The sequence below is a fragment of the Sapajus apella genome, unplaced genomic scaffold, assembly GCF_009761245.1.
Source record: "Sapajus apella isolate SASKATOON/1434 unplaced genomic scaffold, GSC_monkey_1.0 scaffold25, whole genome shotgun sequence".
In the NCBI taxonomy this organism is placed as follows: Eukaryota; Metazoa; Chordata; class Mammalia; order Primates; family Cebidae; genus Sapajus; species Sapajus apella.
The window spans coordinates 15,553,769-15,566,735 of record NW_022436965.1 but is presented as its reverse complement, the minus strand read 5'-3'; the positions used below and the strand labels follow the sequence as shown (position 1 = coordinate 15,566,735).

At 39.2% G+C, this 12,967-nt stretch overlaps 1 protein-coding gene and 1 pseudogene across 7 annotated transcripts in view; one reads left to right on the top strand and one right to left on the bottom strand.

The window, feature by feature from the left end:
- Positions 1 to 12,967, top strand: part of RABGAP1L (RAB GTPase activating protein 1 like) — a 718,780-nt gene that overhangs the window by 575,401 nt on the left and 130,412 nt on the right. The window lies entirely within an intron of this gene.
- LOC116560305 lies at positions 2,094 to 2,759 on the bottom strand (annotated as a pseudogene). The gene has a single exon (XR_004272898.1). The product of XR_004272898.1 is annotated as an NADH dehydrogenase [ubiquinone] 1 alpha subcomplex assembly factor 4 pseudogene (transcript).

The window sequence follows — 12,967 nt, the reverse complement described above, 5'->3', positions numbered from 1 at the left end:
CCTGAAAGAAATGGATGATTTTCTAGGAAAGTTGAAATGATCAATACTAACCTCAGATAACTAGAAAATCTAAACTATTTATCATAGAATAACTTTCTCTCTCTCTTTTTTTTGGATATAGGAAGTTCTTTATTTTATCATGTGAAACCATGTAACAGCTGCCTAACCACAATGTAGATATCAATAGAAGATGGCTTAGAAATAACAGGACTAGTGATTCAACTAGTGACCATTATGACAAAAGACATGAAGTTTTCACTGATTTACAGAAGTTTTAAAATGCATTTTAGCCGGGCGCAGTGGCTCACACCTATAATCCCAGCACTTTGGGAGGCCTAGGTGGGTGAATCATTTGACGTCAGGGGTTGGAGACCAGCCTGACCTCAAACAGTGGTGAAACCCTTTCTCTACTAAGAATCCCAAAAAATTAGCCAGGCCTGGTGGTGGGCGCCTGTAATCCTAGCTACTGGGAAGCTGAGGCAGGAGAATCACTTGAACCCAGGAGGCAGAAGTTGCAGTGAGCCAAGATCGTGCCACTGCACTCCATCCAGCCTGGGTGACTGAGTGAGACTCCGTCTCACAAAAAAAAAGCATTTTATATTGAGTAGTGATTTCATGTTTTCTTAAAAGAATTATTGTGTTAAACCAAAAATAAACTAGGTATAGTTTGGTCACATAACCAATCTATATTCAAAGACATGCTCACAGATTTTCCACTTAGTCCATTTTTCTGTTCTCAGCATTACTACAAATGCCTCATTCCCTCATGTTGAATTCTTCAGCATCTCCTATGTCAGTTCCAGGGATATCTCTGGGAAGTAGTGATGCCCATCTTCCCTCAGAAGCACGCTGATAACCCTCATATACACACAGTTCATACCTTTTCCCTCTTCTGAGGTGTGCTGCTTTTTGGCACAACAGAAAATACACACTACTAGGATTTGAAAACCTAAAATCTGGGCCTGGTTACGTCATAAACTACAGAAACTTAGGTCTTATCCTCCACAGGCACCTTTTTCGCCACTGCAAAAGATAATTTATATTTGCTTTGTCTTTTGTAGTCATTTATTTATCTTCATGATAACCCTTAAATTTAAGTAAGGTAGCATTATGCTCATTTTATAGAAGAAATTCAACCTCAAAGAGGATACAGTCTCCCAAAGATCCTGCAGTACTAATATATCAGGCAGAGCTAAATTCACACAATGTCACTCAGGATCCTAGGACTGCTACATGCTGTGCTAATAAGTTTGCTAAAATGGAGGAAGCGGCAATTTGTCAAGTCCCTTTCAGTGATTCTGTTCTCTGCTCCTACTTGCTGTTTTTTCTCTCTTCCCTCAACTACTGTTAACATCTGAAACTATATATAATCACCAGGTTTCATTTGCCATAGTTTTTTACTTAATTATTCTTTAAGTTTTTCTATTTCCATGTTAAATCCAGGGAAATGTTACTTTTCAAAAGTTTCTACTGCTGCCTGCCTCTGAAGGCCATGGGACTTACATATTTGTTTATCAAAGCAAAAATTCCCAACATTTTGTAAACATCACTAATGTGTTTTTATAACTGTAAAGACAATTATTCCATACTTAAAACCAATTCAAAATAAAGTAAATCCTCGATACTTCTTATTTCCTGGAGTAGTAATTTTAATTAGATTCTATTGGTTCGTAATTTTCTCCTTTGTGCCTTTATTTGGGAAATACTGTTAGTCTACCTTGCTATTAAGTCTCTTTCCCTAACAAGAAAATGTCAATCTTAAAGAGTCAGGAAAGCTTTTACTTTCACTATCACATATGAAGAATGAACTAAACACTTAAACTGAAAAGTAAAACTTAAATGAGGGATTCAAGACATTTCCCAAAGGGTCATATGACCAATTTACAAGTTGGTATGATGTGCCTAAAATAACACATTAACTCTTTTACTTGTAATAAAGGTAAAGATGTACTGATTAGTCATGCTGACATGTACATATGAAATATGCCTAAACCAAATTAAAAGAAAATACATTCTATGGCAATCCTGAAAAGTCAGGAGCTCAATAAATATTAAGAGTATGCTCTCACAATTTGAGAGCGTTAAACACTTGATAATTAACATAGTTTAATATGCAAAAAATGAGAAAATATGCAGGATGAGGAGTACACATAGGACATTTTTGTGATTTTCTTCATTTTGATTGTGTTGCTTTCTTGTCTTCAGGAGGGAAGATTTGGTCTTCAAAAGTAACAAAATATTTAAGAAGGAAATTCACATCTTTCTGTTCTAAATGGTATTCTTGGGCTATTTTCTCAGCAGTCCATATTTCTGGGTAAAGTTTATGATTATTGAGAAGTGTCAGTGCTTCTACAGTGGAAATTTTGCCTTTGGGAATGCTCTTAATATTTATCATATCAAAGTCATGGCCGAAAGGCAATCTGAATTCCTTTGTCTCTTGATGTGTTTCAGTAGCTTTTACCTGCACAGAAGATACAGGGTCTTTGGAATCAATATACACATCTTTTAGAAATGATAGTAGCTTGTCATCTTTATGAGCAATCTCTCCCTTAATTTCTGGATATAGACTAATCTGCTCTCACAGGAGGCTGTTGGTAGAGGGGTGCCTGGGAGCAGGAGAGGGCTTCATCTTGCTGATTCCCCGTTTCGCTCGGTTCTCTAGGTTGAAATTCCTGATCCTGCGAGTCATTGCAGCCCCCATCTGCTCATAACATGATGCCCTCAGGTTCACACCGCACGTGGGAACACAGGCGCAAGAAACCTCCAGGGCACCTGAGAATAACTTTCTTCTACTGAGGCCTTGGTGATTTAACAGGGGAATTCTGCCAAACCTTTCAGGAATAAATCAGTCCAGTCCTCCCAAACACATACGCTTTAATAAATGTGGATATCTCTGGAAGGACACATGAGAAATTAGTAAACAGTTATTATTCCCAGGGAATGGAGCTGGGGCTGAGGGACAATATTAGAAAGAAGTCTTGCTTTTTCCTGTATATCTTTTATGCCTTTTCTATTTTGTACCATTTGCATACGGTACTCATCCAAGTATGTGGAATTTAGAACATCTTTGTTTTACATTTGAACAAGTTGACAACACTATTTGACGTTTGTTCTTATGTTTACCTTTAGTTCTCAGTAAATGTAGTAGGCGTAATTTCTTAAATACCTCTCTCCCACAAAGATGTCCACCGTAATTCCTGCAACCATCATGAATGTGATGCTGTATTACCGATTCTGTGATTATGTTATGCGATATGGCACAGTTGACCTTATAATAGGGAGATTCAAGCCTAGATTATCTCGGTAGGCCTGATGGAATCATATGAGCCTTAAAAGCAGAGAGCTTTCTTTAGCTAATGGCAGGAGGGAAAATCAAAGAGACTGGAAGTATGAGAAGAATGCAATGTGCAATAGCTGCTTTGAAAATGGAGGAGACCACTTGAGAAAGAAGGCAAGTAGCTTTGAAGAGCTAAGCGCAGCTCCCAGCTTACAGCTAGGAAGGAAACTGGTCAAATTCCTGCAACTTCAAGGAACTAGCTCTGTCAACAACCTGAAGGAGGTTGAGAGTGAATTCTTCCCCAGTCTCCAGATAAGAATCCAGCCCAACAGGCATCTTGATTTCAGCTTTGTGATACCCTGAGCAGAGCCCCGCAGAGCCCACTTGGGACTCCTGTCCTACGGAGATGTGAGATACTAAATGGATGTTGTTTTTAGCTGCTAAATTTGTTATATAGGAGTAGAAACTAATAGAGCAAAATGACGTCCTAAACCTTAGATACATGTGGGCTTTCAGAGGCTTTAGCAATGGGAGCTGTCTTCCCTCCCGTCTGGGTGTGGTGGGTAGTGCCAAAGCACTGCAGAGCGCGTAGGACAGGGTCATGGGTCAGTCAGAGACCACATCATTTCCTCTGGTGCCGTAAGTCGAATATGCTCTGCTGTCTTTTCATTACTTTCTTCGATTTTGTAGAGAATGAATTTTTATACCTGTCTCAGTCTTTTCCTCTTTTCAAATTATAGTCTTAGAAGCAATTTTTTGGCATTTCTGTTTTAAATAATATTGTATTTTCAATGAAGAAGTTGGCATTTATTTTTCGTTTTTTTTTGCTTTTGCTTTTTGAGATAGGGCCTTGCACTGTCGCCCATGCTTGGAGTACGTGCAATCACCACTTACTGCAACCTTGACCTTCCAGGTTCAAGCACCCTTCCCATCTTAGCCTCCTGAGTAGCTTGGATTACAGACTCTGCCACCATGCACAGCTTTTTTTTTTTCCTTCTTCTTCTTTTTGGTAGAGACACAGTCTCCCTGTGGTTGCCCAGGCTGGTCTCAAACTCCTGGGCTACAGCAGTCCTCGCACCTCAGCCTCCCAAAGTGTTGGGATTACAGATGTCAGCCAGTACACCTGGCCTTTTCTTTGGATATCTTAGAAAATTAACTCCTACCTTTCTAAAAATTCCTGGGTTTATATGATTGGGATTTAAATGGTCATGAGAGAAATTCCTGATATGGTAGTGCAGTCAAGTAACACTGGAATTCTTTGACTACTTTCGTTTTTCTAGAGTTTTACTTTAATTAACCCAATTTTGTTCCATTGACAGTTTTATCCAAGACTGAATAAACATATTTTTACCTTTTAAGTTGCTCTATACCAGAACATACCTTTCAATTAATTCTTTTAATTTAACAGTGTGGGAAGCCATTATTTACTTTTTATTTAATTGATTGTACTTTTGTACACTTTTACCTGGAAAAAGTAACTTTGAGAACCACAGAGAAGAAATATATCTGTAAAGGTCACTGAAGAGTGTCAGAGCACTCGAGAGTATGGGGAATTGCTTCTGTGATTCCTATCACTTCACATTCTGCGTAGAAAAAGCACTCAACAGAAATGCTGCAAGTCAGCGTCAGGATTCCATAGCAAGTGCAATAAGACTATGAATCTCTGATACTGAGTTTTTATGCTTTTTCTTTTTGCTAGTAAGTTACATAGTCCAGTTTTTCTTTCTTAGATGACTTCGGAGGCTTGTTGTAAGCCTGCTGAGGTCAGAGAATGCTTCTGCCTTATATACACTGTATAAGTTATAAAAAGATTTATCTATGATAAAAGTGGAACCCGGCTGGGCATGGTGGCTCACACCTGTAATCCCAAAATTTTGGGAGACTTAGGCAGGCAGATCACTGAGGCCATGAGTTCGAGACCAGCCTGGCCAACATGGTGAAACCCCATCTCTACTAAAAATATAAAAAATTAGCTGGGTGTGATGGTGCATGCCTGTAATCCCAGCTACTTGGGAGGCTGAGGCAGGAGAATTGCTTGAACCTGGGAGGCAGAGCCTGCAGTGAACTAAGATCATGCCACTGCACTCCAGCCTGGGTGACAGTAAGACTTGGTCTCAAAAAAATTTTAAAAAGTGGCCAAGCACAGTGGCTCATGCCTGTAATCCCAGCACTTTGGGAGGCCAAGGTGGGTGGATCACAAGGTCAGGAGTTAGAGACCAGCTTGGCCAACATGGTGAACCCCCATCTCTACTAAAAATACAAAAATTAGCTGGGCGTGGTGGCGTGTGCCTTTAATTTCAGCTACTCAGGAGGCTGAGGTAGGAGAATCGCTGGAACCTGAGAGGCGAAGGTTGCAGTGAGCCAAGATCGCACCACTGCACTCCAGCCTGGGTGACAGAGCGAGACTCCATCTCAAAAACATAAATAAATTAATTAATAGTAATAGTAATAAATGAAAATAAAAAAAGGAGAACCTATGAAGGAAAATTTTAAAAACTGATTTTAATTACTATAAAAGAGTGTCGCTAGTAGAAAAAGTGTTTCTATATTGTTAGGATAATCAAGTTTCTTTAAAGATAATATTGATTATTTTTAGCAGAAGATTGTTATTTATCTTTAGGAAATGGAATTAAGTGTTTTACTTTGTTTTGTTTTTAATAAGATCTTTCTAAAATGAATGAGACTGTATTATTGCTGACTCCGTTGTGCATTGAGGCATTTAGAGTAGCAAAAATTATATTAGTGGTCTATGCCAAAACACGTAAAATGGCTTTATCACTGGTCTCCATTATAAAAAGGTAATAATTTGCATAATGTGATAAGAATACCACTTGAAAGAAAGGAGGCTGGGTTTTTGTTTTGTTTTGTTTTTATATCCAATAAAATATGACTGACATCATCTAGTCAAATTATACTGAGCTTTATTTCCTGTGTAAACCGTATTTTACAAATATTATTTTAAAAGAAATTTAAATCTGCTGGGCGTAGGTTTCAGAGTTATACATAACTCACAAGTGAGCTGTGTGAGGTGAGTTCCTTAAAAATCATACTCCTAGGTCTCATTTCAAAGGCTAGCTTTGTTGCAAGGCCCAGACTTGGCTTTGGTAGATTATTTTCTAAGATACCTCTTGATGAACTTTGCTAAAGAAAGGGAGGTATGGTACAGATCACCTCATAGTCATGTGTGGCTCTCTCTTGTGTTTGGGGTTTTCCTCTGGCATGTTTATCTTCTGAATAATGCTTCTCTTAGGCTAAATATAGTTTGAACCCTCTACCTTATAACAGATGTGACAGAGGAATGCTGATGGTCAACAATGATGTACAGTTCACAAAGATAAAGAAGCATAATGAATGTCAGATTGCAGGCTGCCCATGGTACATCCAGCATCAGCATACTAATTTGCTTTAACTAATTTGGATCTCTGCAGCTTTGGGACAGTATTGCAAATAGGTGGCATAACAAGCTTAAATAACAGATTTCTGTCACTTTACAAAAGTCTCATATTTGTCACAGTAATATTATTGACCTCATGATTTTGTTTTTATTTCTTGTTCATTGACTTCATGAATGGTTTGGCAGGAAAGCAGGTAATACAGTTGCATACCTTATATTACATACGTGCTGAGGTTAGAGAATGTCACAGAGGTGTGCCCTTATTCATAAAACACTAAGGGAAGTGCCTTATTGTGTTTTATTAAGCAAAGACCTTTCATTGTAAAAAGTGAGATTATTCTTTTAGAAACTATATTAATTACTGAAGGGAATTGTGAGCAATAATACGTTTTGGATTCATAAGTGCCAAATGCTCATCTCACTAGATGACTATTATTCCTAATATTTTTCCATTACCTAGTTTTAACTCAGGAAATCAGTTAGACCCTTAAGGGCCTAAGCAAGCAGGAAATGTGATAGATTTATAGATTCCACCAGTGAATTAGAAATACCTTTTGCCTTTTAAATTATAACTGCAGTAGGCTCAATATAAATGCCTTTTTTTTTTTTTTTTTTTTTAAGACAGAGTCTCACTCTGTCACCCAGGCTGGAGTGCAGTGGCATGATCTTGGCTCACTGTAAGCTCTGCCTCCCAGGTTTGAGTGGTTCTCTTGCCTCAGCCTCTTGAGTAGCTGGGATTACAGGGCACACCACCACATTGGCTAATTTTTAATAGAGACGAGGTTTTGCCATATTGGCCAGGCTGGTCTCGAACACCTGACCTGAAGTGATCCACCCACCTCCGCCTTCCAAAGTGCTGGGACTACAGGAGTACGCCACCACACCCATCCCATAAATGCTTTTTTAAATGCTCCCTCTTCCTTTCCTATGTAAACCCTTTTCAAATTCTATTTTCCCTGTGATAACAAAGAACAAATTACATAAAACCAGGAAGCCTGATTTTATATGAAGTGTGGAAAGTTGAATTACCATTAAGCCTAATTCTAGTAGTAGAGATCAATCTATTTCCGGCCTTATTCTGGAGGGTCATAGCAAGTCTGAACCAGACAGCCAGGTAGACCACTCTGATGGCCTCGTTCAAGCTTAGAGCTTCTCCAGTCTAAAGACACTGGAGGAAACTTCTTTGCACCTTATTTAGTCCAAGAGTTCAGTTGTACCCCGCAGAACACTAGGAATAACTGTATCCTAGACATAAACCAAGGATAAGACATGCTTTTAGCTTCCATTGGGGCCTTTGCTTAAGAGTTAGAAGGGCTGCTTCGCATCTTAATTTTGCTGCTGAATAGCTATGTGATACAGGGCCTTTGACATAAGCAATTAAGCTAGAGGACTCCAGAGGCCCTGTCCAGCTCTTACATCACATGAATCTAAATTCCGCCTATAATTTCATAGGTTCCTGAAGTAAGCATTCCACTTTTATGGGCCTTGTTTTCTGCCCCTATTAAACAAAGACTTGTCTCTTGAGAGCCTCTTAAAAGCAGGTTTTCAAAAAGAAAGGCTCAAGTCAAAGACACTTTTTTTTTGAGACAGAGTTTCGCTCTTGTTCCCCGAGCTGGAGTGCAATGACACGACCTTGGCTCACTGCAACCTCTGCCTCCCAGGTTCAAGCAAGCGATTCTCCTACCTCAGCCTCCCGAGTAGCTGGGATTACAGGCATGCACCAGCACGCCTGGTTAATTGCGTATTTTTAGTAGAGACGGGATTTCTCCATGTTGGTCAGGATGGTCTTGAAATCCCGACCTCAGGTGATCCAGCCGCCTCAGTCTCCCAAAGTGTTGGGATTACGGGCGTGAGCCACCACACGCAGCCAAGTCAAAGACATTTTAAAATGGATTGAGATTAAAAGGTATTTTTTTGTGTGTGGAGAATGTGGGATGAACTCATTTATTTTCATTATGTATAGAAATTTCAGTTTGTGACCAGGCACAGTGGCTCACGCCTGTAATCCCAGCACATTGGGAGGCCAAGGCAGGTGAATCACAAGGTCAGGAGTTCGAGACCAACCTGGCCAATATGATGAAACCCTGTCTCTACTAAAATTATGGAAAATTAGCTGGGCATGATAGTGAATACCTGTAATCCCAACTACATGGGAGGCTGAGGCAGAAGAATCACTTGAACCCAGGAGACAAAGGTTGCAGTGAGCTGAGATCGCACCACTGCACTCCAGTGTGGATAACAAGAATGAAACTCCGTCTAAAAAAAAAAAGAAAAGAAATATAAGAATCTGAAACCCCTTTATAACCCTCCTATCTCTGAAATTCACAGATACTGCTATATTGAACTGATTGATGAATTTCAATAATATCTATGCCAACATATAAATAATTAATAATGATATGTATTGATAATATTGATATCAGTGAGACACCCACAGGTGACTTGTCAGTAACTGATTTGTGATTTCCCAACTTTAAGAATGTGAGTGTTCTTGTTGTAATCTATGAGGGCAAGAACCTTCTCCAAATAAAAGAAGGTTTTTCATAGATACTAATTCAGTGACTCATTTACTGACAATTTTCAGTAGGGTCTGAAACAGTATCAGATTGATCTGAAATCATAAAAAATATTTTTAAGAGTCTGATAGTTAGAAGTTAATTTGGGGTGACAACTCCTCTCTTATTTTATTTTATTTTATTTTATTGTTTTATTTTGAGACAGGGTCTCACTTTGTCACCCAGGCTGGAAAGTAGTGGCACTCATTGCAGCTTCAACCTCTCAGGCTCAAATGATCCTCCAACCTCAGCCTCCTGAGTAGTTGGGATTACAGGCATGTGCCACCATGCCTGTCTAATTTTTAAAAAATTTTTTTTAGAGATGAGGTCCCACTGTGTTGCTAGAGATGAGGTCCCAGGAGAATCCTGGGTTCAAGTGATCCTCCTGCCCTTGGCCTCTCAAAGTACTTGAATTACAGGCATAAGCCATTGCACTTTACCTGTAATTTTAATATACTGTATATCCATGGTTCTCAATAGGGGGTGGTTTTGCTCTGAGGGGACATTTAGCAATGTTTGGAAAATATTTTGATTGTCACAACCTTGTGGTGTGAGATGCTACTGGTATCTAGTGTGTAGAGGCCAATGATTGTGCAAAGCATCTTAAAATGCACAGGATATCTCCCCGCAACAAAGAATCACCCATTCCAAAATACTAACAGTGCCAAGATTGAAAAACTCTTCCATATGTGACTCTGTGACTCAACATAAGAGTTCTGTGATTTGGAGTGTCTTCTCATATTTAATTCTGGAGATTGTGAAAATAAAGTGAAGGTTGTTATAATGTCATAGTTCAGCCATGTGCACCATTACAAACTGCTTGCTGACTCTTGGCCTCTTATCTTTAACTAGACTATTAGACCTTCACAATGGATTCTTGAGTCTGATCTGGAAAACAAAAAACAAATCAGGAAAACAAAAAAGAAAGCAAAAGATGCTACTATCTGGTAATAAGTGTCCCATCTGAGCAGGTTTAAAGATCAAATAATCTTTGAAAAGTAACAATTCTGGCTGTTATTAAAAAGTCAAAAAATAACAGATGCTGGTGAAATTGTTGAGAAAAAGGAATACTTTTACACTGTTAATCGGAGTGTAAATTAGTTCAACCATTGTGGAAAGAATAATCCCATTACTGGGTATATACCAAAAGTAATATAAATCATTGTATTATAAAACACATGCATGCATATATTCATTGCAACACTGTTCACAGTAGCAAAGACATAGAATCAACTTAAATGCCTATCAGTGATAGACTGGATAAAGAAAATGTGGTACATATACACCATGGAATACTATACAGCCAAATGAGATCATGTCCTTTGCAGGGACATTACTTTTAGCAAATAATGCGGAATACTGCATGTCCTCACTTATAAGTATGTGCTAAATGATGGTCACATAGAGGGAAGCAACACACACTGGGGACTACTGGAGGGCAGAGCGTAGGAGGGAGAGGATCAGGAAAAATAACTAATGGATACTAAGCTTCATACCTGGGTGATGAAATATTCTGTACAAAGAAACCCCCATAACACATATTTGCCTGTGTAACAAACGTACACATCCTGTACAGTACCCCTGAACTTAAAAAAAAAGAAGAAAAGAAATAATTCTTATATGTCAGTATGCTTTAAAATGGTGTCATTTAAATTTCAGTAGACTTCACCAATCATTTAGTCTAATGCTTTTTTTTTTTCAAATAAAGTAAAAGCCTCATTATCTAAGCTCACATGGTATATTTTGCAGAATTAATACAAGGAGGCATGATTACATGATCACAACCCAGACACAGGGCACCACTTGTGATGACAAAATTCATCACAAATGTAGGTTCTTTCTGTGGTTCTTTTATGGCCCTCACTAGCTTTTGCATCAAGGTTTGTTCAATATAGACTTTAAGAAAATCAGAGAGAAAATGATTTCGTGAATAAGGGGATTAGAAATTGCATCCTGGCGCCATTTCCACAACTTGCAACAGAATGAAAAATGACTAGAGAGGCTGAGGTGGGAGGACCTTTTTTGCGTATATGCCTTAGCCATCCCCAATGGGACACACCTACTGTCCCTGATACTTAGGAGGCTGAGGCAGAATTGCTTGAGAAATCAAGCAACCAGAAAGTCAAGGTTGCAGTGAGCTGTGATCATGCCACTACACTCCAACCTGGGTGACAGAGCAAGACCCTATCTCAAAAAAAAAAAAAAGAAATCTAAAAATCTGATCAGTTTTCAAAAATGAAGAAGACAAGTAGAGAGGTAGGGTGGGGAATTTTCCCTTGAGTCCTCAAAATAATAAAACTGTATATTCTACTTTCAGTCTCCTTCCTTCACGACATTTGAAATTCCACAGTAATTTTCCCTTCAGTTATTTTCCTATTTCCTTTTTAATGAGTTTCCATGGTTATACCCAGTAGATTAAACAACATTCCTCTTTATTTATTGAATTAATATTGTAAGATCGGCCAAAAAAAAAAAAGTTATTCCGAAATGCTGATAGTAAACAACGAATTTTTAGGGATCTAATAGTTTCTTACCCCCACTCCCAGCTTTTTTGAGATATAATTGACAAATAAAAATTATTTATATTTAAGGTATGTAACATGATGATTTGATATATGCAATACATTGTGAAATAATTATCACCGTCAAGCTAATTAACACATCCAATACCCCATATAGTTGTTTTTGTTTTTGTTTTTGTTTGAGACAGAATGCAGTGGAGTGATCTCAGCTCACTGCAATGTCCACCTCCCGGGGTTCAAGCGATTCTCCTGCCTCAGCCTCCTGAGTAGCTGGGACTACAGGCATCCGGCAACATGCCCGGCTAATTTTTGTATTTTTAGTAGAGATGGGATTTCACCATGTTGGCCGGGATGGTCTCAATCTCTTGACCTCATGATCCGCCCGCCTTGGCCTCCCAAAGTACTGGCATTACAGGCATGAGCCACCGTGCCCAGCCCAATACCCCATATAGTTAACGTGTGTGTGTGTGTGTGTGTGTGTGTGTGTGTGTGTTAAGAACACTTACGACCTAGCACATCTAGATCTCCCTTTCCAAACTTCAATATACAGTACAGTATCATTAACTTATAATCACCATACTGCTATATATTAGATCCCCAGAACTTTATCATCTTATCACTGAAATTTGGGCCCTCTGAGCAACATCTCTCCATCTATCTTATCCTCCAGCAAGGGGGAACCACCATCCTACTCTCTGCTTCCGTGGGTTTGACATTTTTAGAGTCCACATGTAACTGAAGTTATACAATATATGTCTTTCTGTGTCTGGCTTATTTCACTTAGCACAGTGTCTTCCAGGTTCATCCATGTTGTCATGAAGGGCAGGATTTCCTTGTTTTTTTATAACTGAATAATATTCCATTATATATAACCGTAGATATATGCACCACATTTTCTGTATCCACTGGCCAAGATATAAGAAATAACCTAGGCCGGGCGCGGTGGCTCAAGCCTGTAATCCCAGCACTTTGGGAGGCCGAGGCGGGTGGATCACGAGGTCAAGAGATCGAGACTATCCTGGTCAACATGGTGAAACCCCGTCTCTACTAAAATTACAAAAAAAAATTAGCTGGGCATGGTGGCGCGTGCCTGTAATCCCAGCTACTCAGGAGGCTGAGGCAGGAGAATTGCCTGAACCCAGGAGGCGGAGGTTGCGGTGAGCCGAGATCGCGCCATTGCACTCTAGCCTGGGTAACAAGAGCGAAACTCCGTCTCAAA